The 26,475-nt window shown below is 40.5% G+C and overlaps 1 long non-coding RNA gene across 1 annotated transcript in view; it reads left to right on the top strand.

Annotated features, from left to right (window-relative positions):
• The window catches only part of LOC110476996 (uncharacterized), a 31,398-nt gene extending 5,306 nt beyond the window's left edge, over positions 1-26,092 (top strand). Inside the window, exon 4 of the long non-coding RNA XR_002466508.3 lies at positions 26,054-26,092. This is a non-coding gene — a long non-coding RNA (uncharacterized LOC110476996). The remainder of the gene's footprint in view (positions 1-26,053) is intronic.
• The last annotated feature ends 383 nt before the right edge of the window (positions 26,093-26,475 follow it).

Genomic DNA, 26,475 nt, shown 5'->3' with positions numbered 1-26,475 from the left:
TGGTGCATAAGCAGAAAGATATTATTGCAGAGTAATCTTTTCAACTCTATTCGATACCAGTAAGGTCATAGCTGAGTACTGCTGGGGACAGAGACTCTCTGGGGGATGGGTACAGGGGACACTCTCCTGGTGGGGCTGTGCAGCCCCATCCCAGGTCATCAGGCACTTCTATGGGGACAGAGATGCACTGGGACATCAGCCTGTTGACCTGAGGCCTGGCAACTTATGACCTTGTTGGGGAAGGGACTGATGTCCCTGGGTTGGGCTGGGATAGGATCATGAGTCATGGACAGAGGTTAGAGAGGCCCTGGGAGAAGTTCATCAAAGCCAATAAAGAGCTGATGACCTTTGATGGATGGACACCAGTTTTGGGATGTGCATGTTAAGAAATACGGGATCTTCCACAAACAGTTATGTGAGATGTTGATCTGAGATGCAGGTAAAGTAACCAGAATGGAAGTTTGAAAGAGACACTTGTTTGGCTGTTTTAAGGTGCTGCCTTCAAATGTCATCTCCTAAAAAAATTTTAAAGAACACTTTTATAAGAATAGTAAAGAAGCAAAGCAACACAAAGCAAGTATTAATGTTTTATAACTGTAGAGGATATTGCTATTTAGGTATTTCAATCTGACTGATGCATACTTCACTAAAGAAAGAAGGCATTCAAACTACATTAGTGATTTTATAGAGTGTGGTGGATGTTACTTAGATGTGATGACACTTGTCATCACCATATGTAAACTTATTTATAATGCATTCTTGACTCATTTTCACATTTGCATTTCAAAACTTCATTTATTCTGTGTTAATTTAAATTGTACATATAGCGCGTAGGGAGGACAAGTTAATTTCCTTTTAAAGAAACATCAACTTCTAGAAGCTCAATTTCAACTATTGCTGCAGAACAGGAAGGAATTATTTTTTATTTTTGATGGGCTCTCAACAGCTGAAATATAGCTATTCACCTTTTTTGTTTCAATAGCTCAGAGTCATAGGTGGTGTACATTTGTTCTCATAATGCCTTGTATTTTTGCAAATCTCAGTGTTTTGTATGAAGTGAACATACAAGGCCATGTTCTCATCTTGAGACTCTCTTGACTCAGCAAAGAGAGAAGCTGGCAGAAGTGCAGCCATTTCTCTCCAGTTCGGCTTGGCATAAGGCCAGACTCAACACAGTCACCCATCCTTGCCTGGAAGGAATTTAATACCCAGGAAGAAGAATTCAGCCTTCAGGGTGCAGTATGAGTCTCAATATATTTTCTTGCTGTATCTTAGAGCAGAAAAAATGACCATTGAACTGGACCTCTTTTCATTGCCTTTTATTTGCTGCAGTGGCTTCTTGAGAATGGCAGAACAAAGGCTGCTGAATGGCAGTGTTAAATCCTTTTGCTCTTGTGAACTCACTGTTCCCAGGTGAGCTCCACTGACACCTGTTCTGGTTTTCTCAGTAAAGAAAAGCTTGCAAGCATTTTACTTTGCTGTGCCCTCCTGGGAAGAACTATTTTCACCCAATGAGTTAATATATTCTACCCTATCACCCTGTCTCCCAATTTATTTTCATATGGCCATGGGGTATCATTGACATTCTGAACTCCAGGTGCCTGAAACTCTAAAGTCCTGACATTGATATCCTTGAATGATTAATACCATAACTGTCACTCTGGAACTCATTTGCTTGGACACTGTGGAATAAGTTCCCAGGCAGCGCCCATAACAAATGAAAAGGGCACTTCAAAAATAGAAGAGTTTTACTACCTCTTTGCAAAGTAAGAAGCAAAGTCAGTTTTCTCATATTTTAAAGTCTGACATTAGAGAATACCTGTGACTTTTGGCCTGGCTCCTTGCTGTACACTGGCTGAGAACAGTCAGGGAATGACCCACTGTGGTCAATCTTAATCTAAGAGAGAACTTCTATTTTGCCTCCTGCTTTTAATTTGGAATGGCATTTCCCACAGAAGTGTTCTAAGGACGTGCATTCAAGTGCATTCACTGTTAACTTCTAATTCACTCCAGGATCCTGTAGTAGGTGTTACCTTCTCTTCACGTCTTTTTCAGTAGCTGATGATGTGGTGGGACCATACACACAGAGAAATTCTCACTCCAAGGGGATCCTGAGTCATGCATTGATCTTTGTTTGAGTCCAGAAAATGAGAGAAAGAGAATAGCAGTGATAGCACCTACTAACATGGAGGCACTGTCAGATTGGGAGCATCTTTGCCTCTTGGGAAAAGCCAGAGCTTCCCAAGAGAAGGATATTGGCAATAGACAAATAGGGATGACTGAGCTGGATCAAAGCCAGTTTTGTTTCGAATATAAAGGGTTTATATAGGGTATACTTGTATGACACTTATATATAGGATTTTATTTTTGGTAACAATTTCCTATTAGTGACACATTCTGTATGACATCAGTTACTTAGTAATCATTACAGTTTCACAGCATGTTTCTTGGCCACTTCTACCCCAGAGATCAGTTATCTGTGTCTGTCTCTCCCATTGTTTCTACTTGATCAGGCTGTTTTATCAGTTCCATTGTACTCCCTGTCTTATCTCCCATAGAAGGAAGTCAGCCATATGTTCTTGTGTACTTCACATTACAAGTGAAGAAAAAAGCCCAAAGGAAAAACTCCAGACTCAACTGTCCTTTTTCTAAGAGAGGAATTTGAGGAAGATGTAGTTCAAACCACTGAAAGAAGTAGATCATAGCTGAGGAAGCATCAGAAAAGTATGACAAGTATTGCCCAAGACAGGAACTGGAGATAATACAAAAGAACAGTGCCAGTTACGTTTAATGAAAGATTATTTTTCCCATAAAGCTTTACCAAAAAAAGGTTTATTGACATTTCTTGTCAAAATGAGAAATTATTTAAAAGATATTCCTAACAGGGATCTAGTGGTTCAGCTGCTCCTCTGAAAAAAGGGAAATTAATCTCCTACTGTCTATTTTATGTGATGTAGAGTAGGATTTGAAGCTAAGTCTTCAGAAGTTCTATAGGTCCCCCATCACATAGGTGATGGAAAAATCTTTGTCTGGCCCACTAAGCATGGCACCATTTACACAAACCATTTATACAAATATCTGCTGTAACAAGAGCATGAAACAGACCCACACAGTGATCCTCCTTTCCAACTACCAGTGCCTGTGTCACACTGAAGTAATGAGTACCAGGACACTGCATCAGTCATTCACTCTGGCCCTTAGAAAGCAGGTTTCATTCACTCAAGCTCTTGATTCATGTCATACAGATAGTAAGGAATACCAAGGTGATTTTGATAATGTCTTATTGGAAACCACTTCTCTCATTGAGTCCTTTGGATGTAGGAAAACCTGCTGTGCACCCTCACAAATTTTCCATTTATATTAGAGAAGCTGCCTCAGAAAAACAGAATGACCTTTATGGCTTTTTTCCCTAAAAGTACAGTGCAGCCAGAGGAATGCTGGATGGACTGGAGAGAGAAGAATTTATATGGTTCATGCCATTAAGCTTGGTAAAAACAGGGATTATATAGGCCTGCATTGTCTTTCCTAAAATACAGCTTTGACATCAGAGGTATTTGCTGTCCCTACAACAATTGGAATGCCTGGAGCAGTATTGTATTAGGTCCTTGATTTCACTGCAATGACAAGTGTGAAATGTAAATGCATTATTCTAATGCAGAGTAATTATAATTTTAGTTGGATGACCAGTAAATGTGTAGAAGGATCTAGTGGGTGGATTCATCAGAGCTGTGGAATCCTAAAAACACCAGAGGCAGATTTTCAAGACAGCAGATTAGAAAAGAGAAAATATCATTACCTATGTCACAGTTATATTCTCCCATTTATTTGAGGAGGCTGGTTCTTAGACTCTGAACTGCCAAGGCAGAAGAAACACTCAAGAGACCCTTTGGCTAAATGAGACCTGAACCTACATGGTTCCTCCCTAGCTTGGTGGGTTGCAGGTAAAAGCTACACACTTAAGTACTGGGAAGTGGGCTGGGAGGATTAACTGAATGTCCAGGGAGAATGGAGCATATTTCTTGCATTCTGCCTCATACTTTTAAGGAAGAAAATGGTGATGTTTCTCTATTCAGAGAAATGAGACTGCCAACAGGGAAAGAAACCCCTTTGCATTAAGAGGAGCGATTGTAGAAGGAAGGTTGTTGGCTTTCATAAAGGCCTGGGAGCACAGAAGAAGGGAGGAAGGTTTTGGGTAAAGAAGTGCTGCACAAAGAAGAAGAAGCAAGAAGATATTCTCGTTTGAATGTTTCATGACATATAGCTAGGATAAATTTGTTCTCAGGAATGATTTTCTCCCTCCTGAGTACTGTCAGAGCTATTTGAAGCTGTGTTGGGGAATAGGCTGTTTGGTCAGAATCATCCTTTGCTTGACTCTGTCTCTTTCCAGGTGTCTTGCTGATGGCAGCTTATGCATGGTGACATGCTGGCATGTCACCCACCATGGTGGAAACATCATCAGGAATTCTATGCACAGCTTCCAACTCACTTTGCAGGGCAGGAGCTAACAAAGGAATTAGACTCTATGATGCTTGTAGGTTTCTTCCAAATCAGGATATTCTATGATTATCTGATCTCTGCCATCTACCCCAATCAGGACATCCAGTGGGCAGAGGAGCTCAGACAAAACAGGGACTGGTGCAGTTACCACAAAGTTCACTACTGCATAGGATGAAGGATACCATGATTAAGCCTGGCATGAATTTCAAATAACAGAAACATTAGCTCAGCCCAAACTATCCAAATATTTCTGTGCAGCTGCTTATTGAAAGTATTTTTTTTCCTTTATTCCGTAGTGATGTACAGACTGAGCTCACAGGGATAAGCTCTGCTATAAGTTTCCTTGCCTAAAGTGGGAAACACAGTCCTACAAGAACATCTGAAGCTGAACCTTAGACTGAGAGATGGGATGAATGTCTCCAAGCTTATAGCACTCCACTTTTGCATCAGCTCTTGCAGTGCCTTTAAGAGGTCTGTTTTGACAGAAATATAGAAACTTTTCTGACTCAGCTACAACCAAAAAAATCATCCATGATGTTTATTTCCTCTATGAATGAAAGAGTTTCTGTTTCCAGAAACATACATATCCAATCCCACATGCATCCTCCTGAAGACAATGAAACTTAGCAGATATTGTTCTACATGTCAGATTTTCAAGTCAGAAGAAAGACTGAAGGGAAAGTTTTATTATTGAGTAACCTCCTCTTTTCTCTGCCTATACATAATTGACTTCTTGTTCCACTTTGCCCTGTTTTTAATGACTAAAATGAAGCACTGCCTACATGGGCATGTTTCTCTTCAGCTGACAGACATTATCATGAGTCTATTTCTTAGAGGCCAATCTACAGGTGCTTTTGCTCTGTGTCACTCTATACTTTCTGTTTCTCTTACCCCATATAAAATAAGTCTTATTCTATCTCCAGAACAAAATAACATATATTCCAATAGATGTGTGTCAATAACTGCTTAACTTTCAGTATACCCTCTTTCCAGGTAGACTTCTAAAGACTTTATTTTTTTCCATACTGGAATATTTAAGTTAACCTTGACATGCTGTTGTGTTATGCAAACATTTTTTCTCCTCTCATGTCATGTGAGCAGCAGAACATGATGTCAGCACTGAGCAGTTGCAAATATATACTGGCTCACAGGTGCTAAACCATTTTCTTTCTTCAGTTATGTTGTTCCTGGGTTTCTGTGGTCTTAGATTGAATATTTTCTCTTGAAGGACTTGGGTGTCATCCTTATGGAGACAGTGCCACCTCTAATGGGCAGAACCCCACAGGATCTTGACAAGATAGACAGATTTGGGCACTGCTTAGAGGGTATGCTTGCAGTACAAGACATGGCAAATGATGGACCATGGCCCAGGTCCCTGGAGGGGTTTTAGCTGTGGGCAGAAGATGATGGAGCAAGGAATGAGACTGGAGATTGGGCTACAAAAATATTGGGCCACAAAAAGATTGAACCATAAAAAGATTGGCCCAAAACAAGATTGGGCTCCTAAATTAATCCCCTAAATTCATCCAATAGAGGGCCCTAAATCCAGGGCTATGAACAAGCTCAGAATACATCTGAGGAGTTGGATCCATCCAGGATGTAAGTTACCTACAGTGTAGGCTAAAGGTCCATCCAGGAGTCACACCCAGAGACTGGTGCTCCTACAACAGAGCACGACAGGGGCTGAAGCTCCAGGACTGGGCTGAAAACCTGGACCCATGGGCTGAGCACACAGGTGGAATCCCCAGCGGACTGTGGTATGGTGACATTTATACTTAATAGTGCTCCCAGGGTTCTGACACTCAGCCACTCAGGGTGAAAATTGATTGAAGATTACATCATCTAAACCTTCTTATCCATGTTCACATATGATAGTTGAGCTGCATTAAAGCTGTTAAGGACCAAAAGCTTAAAAAATCTACCTGAACACAGGCCATGAGTTATTGGTCATAAACAGACATATCTGAGACATCCAGCTGAAGCTGGCTGGAGATCATATGCACATCCCTGAAGCACTGGAAGGCCAGGTGAGAGTCCCTAGGACCACTAAGCTGGCCCCAGGAATCCCAGTCAATCATGATGTCAGTGGCTGTTGCAGATATAGAGAGATGGACAGTTTATAGCATCCAAATAAGGGGACATATTGCTACTATCTAGTTTCATTTTAGAACCTGTCTTAAAAACTTAAAAAATATGGAGATGAGTATTTTCCACAATTATATTATAATATTTTATCTTTTTTTTTTCTTTTTTTTTTTTTTGTGTGTTTTGTTTTGTTTTGTTTTGTTTGTTTGTTTGTTTGTCATGCTCAGCTCTGGAAAACTTTATCCCATAATGATTTTCTCAGGTAATTCATGTTCTTTCTTTTACCTCTTTCACTGCGTGGAAGAGTCAACCCCTGAACTCAGGGAAGGACAGTGATTTTATAGGAACATGGAAAGCAGGCGGGAAAGAGAACAATGTTTATCTTGAAAAATCTTTCATCCAGCTTTTTTTAATTCCTAGTCAGTTATGTGTTTCAGCTTCATTCTTCATTCAGTGCTATAGTCCTAGTCCTCATTTTCAGAAACAGCTGTGTTACACTGGCAATACCTTCTTGACTATGGAAACCAGGATGATGACAGATAAACTTGTCCAGAAAGGAGAGCAGTGCACTTAAACTATAATCATCATGAGTCATTACAACAGCTCTTTAAGAACCAAGGGAAGTGTTTTCACTTGTCCTCCATCTTCTGTAAAAAAACCAGAATATTCTCTAGAAAACAATATTAAAAAAAATTACCTCAGTAGCCCAAATTTGCTTCTACTAAGTTGTTTTGATGTAAGTTTCTCATCTAGTATTTGGAATGATCTTAAGATAGGATTCTTTCAAAATTTTAACATCAGGAAAGCTAAAATGGAATTAATAATCTAGTCTAATCCATGGTAGCATAACTATGACAAAGTTAAATGCCTCACAAAAAAAAAAAAAAATGCAAAGCTCTCAATTGGTCTTTTCTTGACGAAAGTTTTTGTAGACCATGACTAGTTTTGGGTTCTCTTTGTTAAAGCTCATTTGAGACAGAGGGAAAAAGAACAAAGTCTTGTTAAGAACTACAAAGTATGCCATAAAATGTTCTGTTGAGAAGACAACTGTATTAATGTAGCCTGTAATTTTAAAATCTCCTCTCAATAAACCTCGAAAGATGACCATTGTGGGACTTGCTTTTGATGAAGTTCTTCTCCCAGCTCATCATATCTGATGCCACATGCTCACTGCACACAAGTGCATACAAGAAACTGCATTTGCACTGGACAGTTGTAGTGGGATGCCAGGCACCCACCAAAGCCTCTCTCTCATTCCCCTCTTCAGGCGGGCAGGGGAGAGAAAATATAACAAAAGGTTCATGAGTTCAGAAAAGGACTAGGAGGGATCACTCACCAAATACTGTCATTGGGAAAACAGGCTTGAAATTAGAGATATAATTGAACTTATTGCTAAGAAAATCAGAGCAGGATAATGAGAAGTAAAATAAAATCTTCAAAACACCTTTCCCTCATTCCCAACTCTGTCTCCTTCCCCAGCAGTGCAAGGAGACAGGGAGTGGGGGTTACGGTCAGTTCATCACAAGTTGTTTGGCCACCACTCAGGGAGAGGAATCATTCCACTGCTGCCCTGTGGGGTCCCTCCCACGGGAGACAGTTCTCCATGAACTTCTCCAACATGGCTCTGTCTCACAAACAACATCTCTCTGCGACCTGCTGCAACATGAGCCCATCCCATGGGCAAGATTTCTCCTCAAACTCCTGCAGCATGGGTCATTCTTGCATGGGGTGCAGTCCTTCAAGGACAGGCTGCTGCAGCCTGGGCTCCACTCTCCACGAGCCTCCCACGGGGTTACAGCTTCCTCTCAGGCATCCACCTGCTCTGGTGTGGGTCTTCTCCATGGTGGATCTCTGCATCCCTGTGGCTCTCTGCATCCCTGTGGATCTCCATGGGCTGTACACAGGGCTACAGAGGAATCCCAGCTCTGGCATCTGAAGTGCCTTCACCCCCTCCTTCCTCACTGACCTTGGTGTCTGAAGAGTGGTTCCCCTCACTTGTTCTGATTCCACTCTTCTCTGGCCACAGTTACAACTCTGCAATAACTTTTTGCTTATCTTTCTTCCTCAATATGTTGTCACAAAGGCATTACCACCCTTTCTAATCGTCTCAGCCTTGACCAGCAATACTTCCATCTTTGGAGCCACCAGAGATTGGCTCTGCCAGGCATGAAGGAAGACTCTGGCAGCTTCTCACAGAAGCCACCTCAGTGACCCCTGATTATCAAAGCTTGGCCATGCAGACCCCATACAGCTGTAATATGTACACTGGCATAGTCAACAAGGTTTCACCCAAAAAAACAGTGAAAACCCTGCAAAAGGGCAGGGAAAATCCTTTGTAACTTCTGCATTGAACACCTAATAAGATATGGGAGCAGCTGTAGCCCATGTTTAGATCATTAGTTTTAATGGTCTGTTCAGTTCAGATCCTAAATATAAAAATTCTAGAAGAACCTCAAGATTCCTCTAGAACCTAGGAAATGCAAGGCACAGCAGACTAATTGGACTGAAACAGGTGCATGGCAGGACAGAGCTGTTTAGATGTGAGATAACCCCTTCCCATCAAGAATCATTGCCTAAGATTCATAGTTGCCCCTCCAAACTCCTTGCACCAGACCTGGCTGCTCGAATCCTCCTCCACAGCCAATATCTGCAGCAAAGCAAGAAACCTTGGAGCTATTAGCATGGAAATCAGTTAATTTGAGTGTGAGGAGTTAGTGCTTCTTCATTATTTCTCCTTCCCTCACTCTTACCTATTTGTGGCAGAATTGGTGGATTTTTCCTCTCATTCTCAGAAAAGGACAGTAAAATTTATTAGGTTTGTACATGTCAGTTTCTCTTTTTTTTCAGTATTTCTATTCTTAACCTCTTCAATTGTAGAATGACAAAATTGTCAGGCTCCTACTCACCTTTTAACAGTCTGAAGCATGTGTCAGGTTGTTTTGTATCATTAAAGCAGTCTGGAAGTTGGGAACATTGAAATAGAAGTTGTGACTTTTCTCTCAGAGGAGTGTATAGGGAGCGCTAATGTATCTGAACCAGATTTAATTCCTCTCATTTTGCACTGCTACCTGAAGCTGTAAAAGCCAGTGAACAGATGAATCACAGAATTCTATACTATCCTGAGCTTTGTGGGAAGGACTCACAAAGATAATCAAGTCCAGCTCCTGTCACTGCACAGAATCATCCCAAGTATCACACCGTGTATGTTCCTGAGAACATTGTCCAAATTCTTGAACTCTGCCAGGCTTGGTGCTGTGACCACTTCCTTGGAGACCCTGTTGCAGTCCCCAAACACCCTCGGCTGAAAACCCTTTTTCTAGTATCCAACCTAAACCTCCCCTGACACAGCTTCAGGCCATTCCCTTGGGTCACTGGAGAAGAGATCAGCATCTGCCCATCCTCTTCCCCTTGTGAGAAAGTTGTAGCTTCAATGAGGTCTCCCCTCAGTCTCTTCTCCACGCTAAACCTCAGCTGCAACTCTTATGGCTTCCCTTCCAGACCCTTCACCATCTTTGCAGCCTTCTCTGAATGCTCTCTAATAGCTTTATATCTTCCTTATATTGTGAGTTAGGCAGAAAATTTCCTCCTGCCTCCATATGGGGAATGAACCTGCCTCTTTGCAATCCTTCAGATGTCTTCTAGCTGTTTTGAAGACAAAAACTCTTCCATATGGCACTCTAATTGCACAATAAAAGTGATTTAATTGGAAATAATTACTTTGTTTTCAAAGTATCATAACTATTTCAGCCTAAAGCCAGCTTTCGGAAGAGTGTTTTGTAAAAGAGTTCACAGATGATGGAGCTGTCTGGTTAATTTTTAACTATTGTCTATATCCTTCAATTTACCTACTTGGTATTGTTTATATAGCTGCAAGGAACAAAGGGTTGTTGGTAAAAGCAGTCAGAAATGAAATGAGGGCAGATAAAAAATACCTTCAAAGAAAATATCAGAAGACCTTGAAAGAACAAAGGCTTAGGGGAAGTGCCTATTTATCTGTCTGCAGACAAGTACACAGACATGTTGGGTTTTTCTGCAGTGCGCGGGTCTAAGATCAAAAACTAAAACACTTTACAAACCATTTCTATGGACAGTTTTGGGGAAAGCCAAAGCTGGCATACGGGAGTAAGTGAGGCAGGTAAAGAGCTATTTAAGGGAGATATTTCAGGAGTGAACCCAAGAGATGCAAAGATTCAGGCAAAGAACCTGGCTCTTAAAGCCAACAAGGAGACAAGGAGCATTTAAAACTTGGGAGGAGATTGTGAACTTTAGTTAGACTTGATGATGCTTCACTCTGGGGCTAACTCTCTCCTCTGGCAGTTGTTTGAGTAAATAAGCAATCCTTCATTTTGACAAAGCTCCTTTTTCCTCAGCAGCTGGTCAAAAAAGCTTCCCAGAGGAATCTCTTGGAGGTAGAAATGTGGCTGAGAGAGTGAGACCAAGCTATAAAGCAGCTGGACCTTGAAAGAAATAAGAAAAAGAGAGCTGATTGCATGACAGAGGTGTTTAAAAGGGACTTGAAGGGTGTCGTACAGAGTATGGTTTACTTCATGATTGATATTTTTATTTTGGGATAGCTTTGGCGTAAGAGCTATTCCAAAAATACTCCTTTTAGAGCCAGTCATAAGACAATCTAAAAGTAAGCAATTCTGCTGCTGAAATGCATACTCACACAGACTTTGGGATTATTTAATGATCCAGGTGTGACTCCACATTAGCAGCTGTACTGATGCAACTTCCACCTGTATATCACCTTGTGGTGATGTCTCTACATTTCTGTCACTCAGCACATCCGAGCTATGCTTTAATACCCCTTCAGAGGCATGACTGCATGGAATCAATTATCCTGGTGTGATGTGAATTGCTAAAGTCATTCTGTTGTTAATTAATTGGTTGTGCCACATAAAAATAATCTTCCTAAAGTTCTCTGCATTACAGATTAAGGTGAGCTTCTCCACAGAACTAGCAGTTTGAAGGGTCTCAGCAGTAATCTAAATGACACTGATGTGCTAGGTTGGTAGTTATTCTCTGTATTGCAGGAGGAAAATATTTCAATAAAATTTCAGCTGTGTTTGGGTGTCTGTTGGAAATGCTTTCCCTGAAATACCAAATGAAATCCCTGTGCCATAAAGAGATTAAGCAGAAAAGTGAAGATCATTTGACTATGTTTGAAGAACTCATGTGAGCCCAGAGTGTTAGACAGATGATGAGAAGCAATGAAATTATTGCTTTTTAAAAACTTGGATGATGAGATTCTGGGAAGACACCTGTAGGGAACCTCTAACTGCTTGACCCGACTAAACAACTGACCATATTTTTTTTTATAGTCTTCAAATGTAAACTTGGGGAAGTTTATTCACAAATATCATTGCAATTTCCATGGGCAACTAATCATTTCTATTATAATCATGCCCAGCTGCAGCTGCCTGCAGCTAAAAATGGAATGCTGAATATTTTTTTCCCCGTAGTTTATTTTAGTAATTAAGATTCTTGATAATTGGAGCATTTCTGTGAGAGTGAGAAGTATGAAACCTTTGCAAATCTCACCTTGTGATCAAGTTTTCATCTGAAGAAATTGACTTAGAGGCTACTGAGAGGCAGGATTATGCCCTGAATCCTCCACTGCTCTCATTCTTGTTTTGACATTTCTCTTAGGATGCCAGAGTGCTGATACAAATGGCTGTTTCCATTATCAAGCAGCACTTCAAGCCTTTTCTCTGCACTAATTTATCTGATTTCTCTAATCAGCCCCTTCTCATGAACACCACTTGTCTTCCTGGTCATAGGAAACTCCTTGTTCTTCATTTAGAATATAAGGAACATAAGAACATAAAAAACCCCAAAATCACCATGAGTGTAGTTAAACACTGGAAGAAATAGTGGAAGCTCCAGCCTTGGTAAACTTCAGACCTTGACTGAACCCTAAATCAGGCTCTGAGCTGCCTCACCCAAATTTGAAGCTAGGTTTGACTTGAGCAGAGGAGTGGCTCTAGATATTTCCAGGTGTCCTTTCTGACCAAAAGTTTTCTATGATTGTGTTCTTAACCCAGAATACTTTTTCTATTTAGTACTGAAATGCAGAAAGGGTCATTCAATCATTTAATCTGAACCATTGTAGAGTTTTGGCTATGGAAGATAGGAAGTCCTGAGTCCAAGAAGAAATTCAGGCCTCAAACAGCTCTTTGTACATTTAGATGTTGTCTTTTGAAACCTACATCCCTGTACTTATAGGCAAATTTTTTCTAAAGCAAGTAGAAAATATTGCCAAACCAGATGGGGACACGTTTTAAACCCATATTGCCAAGGAGAGTAGGCAGCTCCTGAGCATGGACTGAGCTGGTGCTGCCTCAGCACAGAAAAACTTCAACTGAATGTCTCTGGGAAAGGGAAAGAATTTTCCTTTCCTCAGGAGACACCAAAGGCCAGTGTTGTGTGAGGTTTTGTACACATGCCCTTGCAGCAACAGTCAGTCTCTCAGTTGAATCAGACAAAACTGAGAGATAAATAAAAGGATGTTTCTGTCTAAAAGTACATGGTCTCAGGCACAGAAGCTGTTATATTCCTCAGCATCTCTGGAAATGCCTAAGTGTGTTTTACAAGACAGTAAAATAGTGATGGAATTTAAGGTTATGAAGTCCCTAAGCCCATAGAACAAAACCTGCGGGTTCCTGAACTCTAGAGACAACTTTCCAAGCAGCAAAACCTCAACCCTACTGGGACTCTCAGAAGAGGAGGTTTCTTCAGTTTTGTTTCCTAGTGAGCTGACTGTGGTGCCCATCACAGTCCTCTTTGTCTCCCTTTATATTGAATGATTAGAAAGTTTGGCACAGAACCAGGGAGGTTCAGATTCTGTTTTCTCCTTCACCTTAAATTTTTTGAAGTTATTTGCCAGTCAGCTTTGCATTCTGTCTATCCTTCCAAACAGGATCCATCCTTCTGGTCCTAGAAAAAACAAAAAGGAAGAAGACATAATTGTGGTGTTGTAGTTACAGCACAGAATTGGGGTAGGGAAAAATCTTTGTTCTGCTCCTAATTCTCCAAAACTACTTATATGTTATAGAATTTTCTGTTGTAGCAATTGTTAGGAAAAATACAGGACTATCTTACTACAGTAGTAAGAATACTATAGAATGCAAATCAAACATGTGATTATATTTTGCCTGGTTCATAGGCTGCTTGAAGGACATAAATTAAAAGCTATGTGAAGCCTAGACATGAGACATTAAGATTCTGTTTCAGTTCTTCACAGGATTTTTATTAAAAAAATTACTTGGAATAAATGAAGATCAGACAAATTAATTTACATATAAAATGAGGTCTACTTGGAATGCTCTGATATTTGAGCTGTTGCTGAGATAGTTCTTTACAAAACCAACAAAAAATAAAGATTTACAGAAAAAAAATAGTATCTTTTATTATTTCAACTGATACTCTTGAAAAAAAAGAAACTAGTTCTAAATAAAACAAAACCTTCTGCAGAACTGTAGACAGTTATGGCTACAAGAACATTATTCAAAATAAAACAATAATAATGAAGTTTTAATTGTAATTGCCTGAAAAGGTCAACTGATAATTTTGGACACAAGAAATGAAAGAACTATAAAACTGGTTGCATTTGTCGATATCAAAAAAAGGAATTTCAATTATATTTCTTTTTTAAATGTCAGAGAAACTTGTGTTGTTTTAGAAATTAGAGGACACTGCCTATGTGTTCAAGTGATGATGCTAGTAAATGTTACTGAATAATCTGAGAGAAAGCACAAAAAATCCAACAATCTGAGTATGAGAGAGCTACTGAAGGCAATGTAGGCAAAGAGATGAGACCTACATATCTGATAACAGAGCAGGAGGCTGCTAACTTTCATCCTTATTTTACATGGGATAATTGAGCAAGTTAAAGCCATTATTTTCCAAAATAATCTGTGATTTTGAATGTATATGTTGCAAATTATTCTTAATTAAGATAAAATTTTCAGAGCTAAAGATCTACATGATGTGAGGGTTTGAGTGGTCTTGGAATTTTATGTTCCATTTCTAAACTATAGACCACCCACATTGCAGCATCAGATAGAATTTTAAAAAACCCAAGTTTTTAATGCTTGACCCATGATCTTTCCTAGAGCTCTTAAACATCACAAAGGTTCATAGCTATATTTCCACTAAGCTCATTAGCAGTAGTCAGTTTGACTTACATTCATTAATTGACTTTCATATAGCATGGAGGCGTGGTAGAATTTCATTGGTATTTTTTATATTAATTCAGAAAAAAAGACTTTTTTTTCTAAATATATTCAGTGGTGATGGATCAGTAATCCTATTTCTTGAAGAACAGTCTGGGGCATTCTTTATTATTTTCCTTTCTAATTTAGACATTATATTAAGCATTAAGATCTGCTTTCTAGTGCAGACTTCAAAACAATCAAACAATTCTCTAAGTCAGGTTTGTCTGTTTGAGAGTGATTTCCTATGGCCATGCAAGCTGATCTGTCAAACTCTGACCCTTCCTCTTCCCCGGCATGTTTACTTTGGCAAGGTCACAAAGAGAGACGTAAATTGTTTGGTTTAAATAAAAACAATCAGAACATTTAAATCACAAGCAGATCATAACCTGGTGACATGGCAATGGAAATCTCTCAAAGTGCTGCCCACATTTTTAAATGAGATGCTGTTATTGCATTGATTTATCCACAGTTAGATTTCAACAAAAGAGAAGCTTGAAAATATCTGCATCTGGCATTGGTTAGGGGATTTCTGGAGGCAGCTGGGGCTTATCCAAGTTCCAGTTACATCAATTCTAGGAAAACACCTGTGTCTAAAATTGTCCTTTAGTACTCTGGCTGACTGGCACAGAACAACCTATGTACATACTGTTATCTTTGCTTGCTCTCTACAGGATGACTGTACACGCACTACTTACTGAAAGTTTCTGCTCTCTGCTAAGTTCTAGGGGACGTTCTAGATGTTCCAGACCAAAATTCTAAAATTCTGCTGGTCTGAAGAATACATACAGTCAGGGTCTGGTGGCCATTGGTGTTCCATTATCCTTATTAGGAAAGTAGCTATAGCCTAAGGATGTTCCTTGCTGTATCCAACTAACTCCACTTTCCTTGGCCCTGATTCACTGCATCCAGTGGGAACTTAGCTGAATGATTTAATGTAAGGCAGGAGCTAGGAGGACTCAATTTTCCCTCAAGGACTCAGGTGGAATCTGTGGTGTGTAAGGTGGATAGACAGCACTGCTTTCATGGAGATAACTGTCTCTTTCCAGAATACATGCAAGATTTAGACTGACAGCTCCCTGAAGTGGGCACATCTTGCTTATGCCTGCAGTAAGCAAGGATGAATCTGGGACTTTTTGTTCTCATTCTTTCTAAAGGCAGTTGGGAAATGTATAAACTTAGTGAAGTTTGAAGTTCAGGAAACTGTGGTCCACTATATTTTGAGTGCTCAAAAATAGTTCTTCTATCAGACTCAATTTTAAGCTATACATTTTTAGTCTAATAATAAGACAAAAACCTTGAAACCATCCAGGCTGGAGGCAAGATCTGCAGTCTCATACAGACTAATAAAATTGAGAGTTCATAAAAATTGATGATTAATATCTGGTGTTTACCACCAAAATTTCATGAAATACATAAAAAGAAAGACAAGAATATTTACATTTACATGACAGTATGACACACACTTTGTAGCAAGTCTCCAGATTTGTATTATTATCCCCCACTTTAAGGTGAATAATGCAGTGGTTTAATGCAATTAGAAATGCTTAGCTGTTTCTGTGTGTGTCATCAGCAACAGACAAGGGTTGAATTTACTGACCCATAAAGTTCAGGAATATCTTAATGCCACAGGACATGTTTGGGCAATTAAATTTTCTCCTGTATTTCTAATGAGCAAAAAGAAGCAGGAGTGTAATATCACAAAGCTGAGTCAAAGCCAGCAAGAATCCCTTGATGTTTTATTTACTTTCCCTTATTTTAGCAATCATTTTGGTTCTTCTAATTTAAGTGGCCTATGTGTTTCAGAACCAAAAATAATGGGAGAAGAGACATCTGCCTGATAGTCTGACAGTAAAATACTATTAATAGCAATACCAATACAATCACTGCTCATACTGGAGTCCACTGATTTATCTTCTAGAATGGTAAAGAGTCACAGTGCAAGGATAAGTGCCTTTTCCAATGAAGAAACTGTCTGGACTGTCAGAGCTCACAGTTAGCTGCAGGGAGGGAAGAAGATTAAATCTCTTCAACCCTCTTCAATAGTGAGAGTGCCTTTGGTTTAGAGAAGAGGGTTTGTGGAAGCAGAAATAAGTGATCCCTGACATTTTGCCTGGGAGGAAAGATATGGAGAGTAGGAATGGGGCAAGCGCAGGACTAACCTACTCCTGTTTTAATGTTTTGTAGCTTCCCTGCATGATGGATGATACTTTTCTTATCCTTCTACCTGGTCTTCAGGAGTCAGGAGACTGACAGTGTGAAAATTTAAGCATCAAAGTATTTTAAATCTGAAGGACAAATAATGACATTCAAATTTTAATTCTTCTTTTGATCTTAGAAATATACAGTACACTTCTATGTTCAGAAGGTTCCATTTATTACAAAAAAGAAAAGAAAAAGTGATCCTGGGTATAGGGCTTCAGGAAATACAAGATACTTTGAGACTTGGAGTCAAGCACTGCAGTTGCTAATCTTGCACCCACATTACAAATGTGTTACCTGCCCTGTATGAGGAGAAAGACAAAGCCTATGAATTTCTATCTCTCTCTGATTTGTGGAGGTTAAGACCCTGATGCTTCTGCAGTGAAATCTAGGGATGGAGCCTCTGTAGTCATTAATCCTACTATTGAATTTAAAGTCTTCCTGGATTTCAGGCCTCAGATTTCTGCAGTGAGCAATCAAATAGAATATCCCTCTGTAAAGCCCTGCTGACATGGCTCTGGATCTTTTGAACCCTCCCAACCGAGATTCACCACTTACAGTATCCTTTTGCAATTTTCTGTGAGGCTTTTGGCAAATCTCATCCTCTAATAAAAGACAAGATGAAAACTCCAAGCAGTGAGTCTGTGAAATTATTGGTACAAAGACATGTTCTTATTCTTACACCACTGGCTAAAACAGAAATTGCTGCTAGAGGGAATCCAGCACTTCCTGTACTTTCCAAACACATTGTGAGTAGAGATAATTTCCATTTCATATCAATAACAAATCCAGAATTGTCCTTGCTCTATCTCTTTAGAGGGTTCAGAAAAAAATAATTTCTTTGTCTCAAAGCCTTCCTTTCTCTTTCTTCCAGTCGGGATCTTCTTTGTGCAAGAACTTTTCTCATGCTTGAAAAATTTCTTCATTTCTCTGGCTGACACATTGCTTAAACCTCCCTGACAGTTGCTTTGCATCTTGGTTTTTTATGCTATTTTCTTTCAGTACATGATTTGCTGCCAGAAGGACTAGGGTTCTTAGCCATCCACTACAATAACAAAACAATATAGAAGAAAACAAAGCAAAAACAAACTCACAATTTACAAAGAGCTGAACTTTCTTTCCGCTTTCATTCTGTGTCCACATCTGTTAATTTAAGAGGAGAGACTTCTGAGACATCAAAGAACCCTGTAGGGACAGCTGCTTCCACAGCCCTGACAACCTCAGGAGGTCACTAAAGGACACATCCCAAAATATGAAGTGTCTATTGCAAAGAACTGATGAAGCACCTCATTTCTAGGGTCTTCACTCCTCCTGGGCCTGATCCTTTACTGCTGACTGCAGGGAAATAAGGGTCAGATTGTGTGGCATTTACCCAGATGACAATTTGCCTCACGCAAAGCACACAAAGGACTGAGACAGCTGGGAGCTTTAGACCAGGGTGTTTCCTTCCCTGTTATGATAAAAAATTGACAAACCAGCCAACAAACACTAGAGGGGGAAAGAATGAAAACTACAATAATATGCAAGAGATTCCCTCCTTGATTCTCTCATCAAGTCAACATCATAAAAATCATAATTAAAAAATGCCTGGATTTTTTTATTTTCCCCCAGATAAAGGTAGGTTTATTGTGTGTTGAAATGCCAGCGTCAACTACAAAATATTAAATGCTATGAAAAATACCCAGGCCCAGAAAGAGCAACAGTTTAATTTTTGTTTTTATTGAATTTCCCAATTGATGTTAGTTGGCAGAATTTAGGTTAAAATTCTAAAAAATTAAATCATTTACAAAACAAGATACCCATCTAAGTCCTTTTGACTGTCTCTAAGAAGTAGAAATATGATTTTCAGTTTCATCACAGCCAAGCTGTTGATAGAAGGGTTGATCTGACACAGCCAAGGAAAACTGAAAATTTGGACCTCATATCTTCACAAATGTGCCAAATGAAGCTTATTTAGATAGAGACACCAGGTCACTGTTCAAGCAGCAGCAGAGGCTGTTCAGCCACCAGTTTTAACTCACCTTTTCAGCTGTGCTGGACCTCACCTTTTAAGCTGACTCCCCTCTTACTGTTCCTAGAGGGCTGAGAATATTTTGGTTTTTAAAACCTTGTCTGCTCCATTAACAACTTTATTCTTTCATTAAATTACTGACATTTCTAGAAAGAGCCTCTGGGCAGAGACGACACCTTTCTATGTGCCAGCAAAGGCCACCTTCATCTGTCTTGAGCTGTTCTACTCGAGGACAAATTCTGGTTTCAGAACATTTTGTTGTTTGATTTCATTCTTGATTGCAAAACATACTACACAAGGCCAGATCTTAGTGTTTGGAGTGTTTATCCACTCTCCTGAAGGCCTAATTGCTTGTTAGTCACCTCCTAATTGATTGCTGAGGAATAGTGATTAGGAAGGCTCAGACAGAGGATAATGACTTCAGGTGGGATGTACCCTGGGAAGCCTGAGTAATATCAGGCATTCATTTAAATCACTCCCTTAATAAACAGGAGTTAGGTTGGGGCCAGCCTGGGGAAGGTGTGGTGTGCTGAAGGACCTTTCACTCATCATTTGGACATGTGAGCTGAGTGACAGCTCCAGGAGCAATTGGACCCTCAGTAACATCTGTCTTTGGGGACAACTGCTTCCAACCTCTCTTTCTAACTATTTTTTGGGGTTTTTTAAACACTCTCTGTACCAATGGCTCCACTTACCTGTGGCCCTCATCCAAGGCACTAAACCAAAGGAATATGTCTTGCTCCCATGGAATTCTGTGTTGAGTTACCGAGCCAAGAGGGGCAGAAAACTGCTGCTGACACCAGATCAGGCAGAGGTGTCATTTCAGGCACTGAGAAAGCTCAAATTGTTTGTCCTCTGCAAACAGAGAACTCTAGGCAGGAGTGAAGGACCATGTGGCTATGGCAGGCATCAGTGCTCAAAGGGAGCTCTGCCCTGGTGAGCTGTTCACCTTTCCTGCTGAACCTCCATGGATGGGCTGGGGGCAGCAGGCAGGTGTCCTGAGGAGCAGAAGTTGGGCTCTGTGTCTACACAACTGTCAGCATCCCCAGTCCCTGTACCCTTTGGGGCAGAAAAAACAGGGCTGGAAGGAGGAAGGTAGGCCTGGAGGACAGTGTTTTAGTTTTGCTTTTTTTCTTTCACTAGTTGAATCTATTGAAAGTGACAATAAATTAAATTACTTTTTTCCAAGTCAAGTCTGTTCTGCCCATGATGGTAATCAGCAAAGGAATCTCCTTCAATATATCTCACCATGAGCCTTTTCAGTTTGTTTTGTCACCTGTCCTGCTGAGGAAGGATGATGAAGCAGCTGGGTGGGTATCCAAGATCAACCCACCACAGTCACAGCCCCTGTCTTACAACCTGAAGCTCACTGTAATTTGACACAAGAGACCTGTTCTATATGAGCCCTTTTTTAGTTCTTAGCCAGCTATTATAAATGCATAATCCAGGTGTTATAGTGTACAAACATAACCATTAGATAAATAATATTTTATTAAAATAACTGTTAAAATGGGAAAAACAAACCGAAAAAGAACCTTGACAAGTGTGTGGCCTTTCTTCAGCTAGAGTGTCTCTGTATCAATAAGCATGGTCTCTTTTTGTAAAAGAATCTAATGCCTGAATAAAAGACAATCAAGATCTAAAAAGCCTGACTCACTGTCTGAGATCATTATCTTGTGTCCCCTTACTTGTTGGAGAAAAGTAACTACCTCTGGTGGGTGTGACCCAGGCCACCTAAAGAGTGAAGTATTATACCAGGGATAAATTGCTTTTCTGAATTATATTTTTTTCCTATCACTTCAGAGGAAAATTAGACAAACTTTAAAAGGCTATTGAGGTTTAAGTAGGTTGAAGTTAGGTGTGATGTATCCTACCCTTAGCTCCCACTCTAACCAAGAAGGATAACAAGGTAGACATTTTGGCTGTGATAGAAGGCAGTACTCACACCATCTGGCTATTTTAGATACAATGCATTATGAGATGCTGCATGGACCACTGGTACCTACAAGCAGCACTTTGAAAGCCCCAAGTTACCTGCCAGCTACATACAGGGATCCACAGAAATATGCCCATGGGTGTCAGCACTCCTGAAAGAAGTGACCTGCTGCAGTGCATAGGCCTGGACACTACAGCTGGTTTTAAAATGGGACCTTCTTGCAGAACTCTGGAGTCTTAAAGATGTCTGGAAGATTTGCAAAAATCATCCATTCAAGTAAAATGCTAAATCTTACAGAAGGTAAAGGGGAAACTCATTTGGATGCTTTAACAGCTCTCCCTTGACACTTCTTTAGAGGTCTAGATACTGCTGTAAATCTTGTCTGATAAGCTTACAGCCACACAGGGAGTTAGGTGTGATAGTGCTTCATCAGCAGCTAAAATTAGAGTGCATCTTTGTTTTCTCAGCTGTCTCTGAATTGCTGCTTGCCTATCCATTTAAATTTGAAGAGAAAACTGCCATTTGCCTTGTCCTTGCACTGGTTTAGCAGTGCTAAAGGTTGGTACCTCTAGAGAAAATGGCAGCCTAAGCCTTGGTAGCCAGAGAGTCCAAGCAGACCGAAAGTGTGTCCCTTTCCTGCATGGAGAAGAGAATAGTGATGTCAGCCTCCCAGGCTGAATGAGCAGATGCCCTTTTACAGATGAGAAAATTCAGGATAAATGAGCACATATGCTGTGGCCAATAGCCATTGCTTTGTTCCCAGCCAAGCCTATCAACAACACCATCAAGAAGTTAATTCACAGCTACAGACAGCAGATGCTGAGGCATCCTGCACTCCCTGAAGCCTGTTTATTTCTCACCAAAGGTAAAGCTTGTGCTGTGCAAAACACAAGATTCTGAGACAGAAGATCTCAGCAGGTATGGATTAAGCAAAAGCTGCTGGTTCAGAGAGCACTTGGCTCCTGAGAATGCAGCATAGCTTCTTCTAAACTTTTTTTTTTTTTAATACCTGCCTGCTCAGAATCAGGAGGTATTTTGGTCAATTAATGAATATAGCCTCATGATAATCCATCAAGATAAGCAGCAGTTCCTTTTTCAGAAGCAGAAGTAGAGATTTGGAGTGAGAGCACGAGGAAAGACACAGGCACCTCCAGGATGAGCACATGTAGTCCATACAGCAGCCATGGGAGGCACAGGAGGAAGACACACATCCTAGCAGTGACTATTTTAACTCGGTATCTGTTTTGAATCCAGGGGTGGTGAGAATGAGCTTTTCATCTGGGCAAGATTGGTCTAGGTTCTTTGTGGCAGAGCAAAACTAAAACCTGCACTTCTTCCCTTATCCACAGAGATTTGTACTTTCCTGTCAGTTCCTGCCTCCAGATTCCTCCTCCATGGCAATAGTGCTGTGCTGTGGGATGCAGGTCAGTGCAACACAAAGGATCCCTGAGAGGATCCTGTCCTCTGCCCATGCTGCCAAAAGCACATCCTGGCTGCCCTGGCTGAAGACGTGTGGCTGAGTGTGCTGCCACCTCACCCTTGACAGCTTTTGGACATTTTCTATTTTTGGCCATGTGTTCCAGCTCCATTGTACCTTTAACCCAGCACTGAGCTAAAGGATAGTAAAGGATTATCAAGATCTGCCTGTCATAAAGGATGCACTCTGGTACCTGCAGTTGCTTTTATAAAGGGATATGTACATGCTCAGTGACACTGCCTGTGCATCTTTTTTAACAGCAATTTTTTTAGTGCTTGCTTCTCCTCAGTTTAGATAGCTTGGATTTGATATTTTTCCCTTTAGTATTTCCCTTCTGTGTGCTAGCACTGAGTTTACAGCTTCTATTTGTGTCACCATGGTCTTTTACAGTGGGATAGTGGGACCTGAATGTTGGCCTTTGCTCACATATAAATGTATCTGACCATTGTTTAATGAAATTCACCCACATTTGTTCTTTAAAAAATGTCAATCAATACCAATACTAACTAAATTTTAAGATGTAGAATGGCTTGGGTTGGAAGAGACCTTAAAGATCATCTAGTTCCAGGAACCTCTGCTGTGGGCAGGGACACCTTTCACCAGACCTGGCTGCTCAGAGCTCCTGCCAACTTGACCTTGAACACTGCCCAGCATGGGGCATCCACAGCTTCTCTGGGAAACCTATTTCAGTGCCTCACCACCTTCACAGGGAAGAATTTGTTCCCAATGTCCAATTAAAACTTGCTTTCTCTCAGTCTGAGCCCATCTCCCCTCATCCTGTAACCACACCCTCTTGTACATAGTCTCTGTATATCTTTCTTATAGGATCTCTCCAGGTACTGGAAGGCTTCAATTAGGTCACCCTGAAGCCTTCTCTTCCCCAGGCTGAACAACCCCAATTCTGTCAGCCTGTCCTCATAGCAGGGGTGCTCCATCTCTAATAATCTGGGTGCCTCCTCTGAATTCACTCCTCATCCTCAGGTGGCATCTTCCTAGCATCTGACTACTGGTCTTGTGTGAATTTTCTCACATCCAGAGGCATGGGTTTAATTTGTTGTACCGTTATTCATTTATTTATGAATCAAAGAAGAGCAGATGAGAACCATGTCCTACCCCCAGCTGGCAGAAGGCAGTTGAGTGCAGCTGAAATCAACTCAGTTAATTGATAAAACAACAGCTGAGGACCAAGCTGGGTAAACCTCTGTGAGTTCTTACTGGAAAAATGCTCTCAAATTTCTACTTCAGGTTTATATTAAAGCAGCCAAACTTTTCTGAAGCAGTGGAGATAAAGTGGGAGGTTAAGATATTAACCATTACAGTGTTTTTCAGAACCACAGTGCTTCTGCACTTCATCTGGGCTTCTCCCTGACCTGAATTTGGAACTAACTGAGACCTAGTCAGAAACAGATATTGTGGCTGGCTTTACTCTGAGTACTTGTATCCTCAGGGCTAGAGAGCACTGCTACAGTCTGGAGAAGTCAGGAGCCAGATAAGGGGAGAACTATTATCTGAAAATCAGGCAAAGTTGTAGTCTCTGATGTTTGGCCTATGATACAAGGAAAGGCTGTTTGTTCATTTTCCTTTGGTAGAAAAGGAAAGTAGGACTTGGAATTTCAAAGCTGATTAGGCAGCTGAGTAATCAAAGGAAATGCTATTGTGTTTAAGATCCTGGGAATGTAAATATGAAAAAAAGGGTGGACAAAATCATCTTCAGCTGTAAGGAAGACAGGTTATCCTCGTTGGAGCTTAGCAATGTGCTAAGATAAGTGCCAGGGAGGGTTCAGCTGCTCTTCTCATTACATCCTGGCAGGAAGGCTGGGAAGGGATGTGGTTGTCAAGGGGTCCATGTACAAGAGAGGTCTCTCCTCTCCTCCATGACACAGGAGGAGCCTGCACAGATGGATTCACACACACACCTACACTCTTTAACCTGTCTGTGGCATCAGATCCCAATCTCCCCACAAAGGTGCACTAAGGTTCCTAGCCTGCTCTTTATTTATCCTTGGTTTTGGAGGACCAGCTTCATTTCCCTCTTACTAAGAACTGTTTTGTCCTACAGGGATTTTTTTCTATTCACAAATTCAGAAGTCTCCTTCATTTGTAGCTCATAGCCCAGAAAATCAGTTAATTGTATGAACCTCAACACTTGAATGCTTTTTTAGGAGCCATGATGAACTGAATCTTTTGTCAAACTCTTGCAAGAATCCCCACATTTGAGCTCTGGTCTATGGGGAGGAAAGGATAGTGAAATGAAATCGTATGTCCCATGTGAGCAACAACTGTTTGGTACATTAGCAATTCTGGGATGTGCAGCAACAGATTTTAGAAACTGCAAAACTTTCTCATGAGATTTCTTTCACAGTAGCTTTTGGAGTGATAGCATAGAATTCCTAGGAGGAGTCATACATTTCATTATTAGCAAAGTAAAAGCAGTATGGCCTTGCTCATTTCTGGAGAGATCAGCTTGACTTTTACATTTGAAAGAGAAGGGTGAATAAAACCCCGGAAGAAGAAATATAAAACAGCAAAGATAAAGATCAAAATTCTGTAAGATTATTGTCTGACAACTCCCATAGAGTCAGAAAGGATGAAAATGCATAAATGCTTGTTGGGATTTTTAATGGTTATTTTATAATTAACCAGTCAGACGAGACAGTTAAATTTGAAACAGAACATGCATTATTATGAAAATCAGAAAGCGGGTTGAAAAAAGAGATAAAATATAGCAATTACCCCTTTATGCCAACAAGGTTTCAAACAGAATCCTACCAGAGAGATAATTTTTCAGCAGAAAGATAAGATTTTATTGCTTCCAGGAATTTATTCTAACCCTGAGTACTCTCTTGCTCACACTGTTTTAAATCTACCCCCAGTAGAGACCAGTGCAGTAGAGTGGTTCTCAGCTCTGGAGTTCACCTACCTCTCTGGAGCCTTAAACCCTTCTTTCTGGAGGCTACACAGCAGCAGCAGCTCAGATGATATCAGATCAATGTGGAAACCCTTATGGAGATGTATTTCCTAGTCCTGATCAGTCTGCACATCTGAAGAGCAGCTTGGCCTTAGTCTGCTATGACGTGGTTGTTATATGGGCAGAGGCAAAGGGTAGAACTCAGTTGTTATAATACAGAAGAAAGTTTTTGTGGGAAGAGGAGGGACCCACACAAGAATTCCTACTGCTCTGTTGAGGCTCTTGTGCAGATCAGAGGTTGTCTCAGATTCCCGGATCCCAGACACCTCTGCTGTGCTCCGGTCAGGTGTTTATAGCTCAAAGGGGCTGGCATGGCAAGCAGCCAGCCCCAGTGCTGGTGTTGCAGATACTCTTGACTCATCTGTCTTCTATCAGTCCAAGGGAAACATTTAATGCCTTCCTCATCTGAGATTTTTAGATTATTTTATTAATTTCTCTGTTAAATTGATTTTAGCAGCAGCTGTGTGCACTCAGCATTTGAGTAAATTAGACCCTGGTGTCTGCTGTTTGACTCCTTCCCAGTAAAAAGAGGAGCTCATAGAACAATGCCTTCTGAAGTGGCTTTGTCCAGGATTACATGAAATCTACAGCACAGGGAAGTGGAAAAATCCAGTTCTTCAGTTCTGTGTGTCATCCTATTGAAACTGTCTTTCTGTTGCAGGAAGCAAAGGAGGTTCTCACAAAAAGCCCAACAAATTATTCTCCTGTATGGATTTGTCTCAATTCAAGGACACAGAAGCAAAATAATTCATGATAAGGTATTTAAATATGGTTTTGTAATGCTTATACACAAATCATCATTCCCAGGGCCATATTGACTGTGATGTTTCCTTATTTCTAAGTGCTTTACTTTGTACCCTCAAGCATTCATCACTTTGCATTAAAGTTATTTCTGTGCAGACCAGGAAGGGAGAAAGTTATTCTGGTTTAATTGCTTCTTACCGTAAGGACTGATAGGTATAAACCATATCAAGGAAAGTTTGTGTCTACCAGAAGTGGTTCAGGTCATAGACTTTTTGGGCTTAGGACTCCAGTGTTGCACATCATGTATAGACATTAATGTTCAAGCAAAATAAACATCAG

Source organism: Lonchura striata, chromosome 1, assembly GCF_046129695.1.
Source record: "Lonchura striata isolate bLonStr1 chromosome 1, bLonStr1.mat, whole genome shotgun sequence".
NCBI classification, from domain to species: domain Eukaryota; kingdom Metazoa; phylum Chordata; class Aves; order Passeriformes; family Estrildidae; genus Lonchura; species Lonchura striata.
The sequence above is the reverse complement of the archived record's forward strand: the minus strand, read 5'-3'. Positions and strand labels throughout refer to the sequence as shown.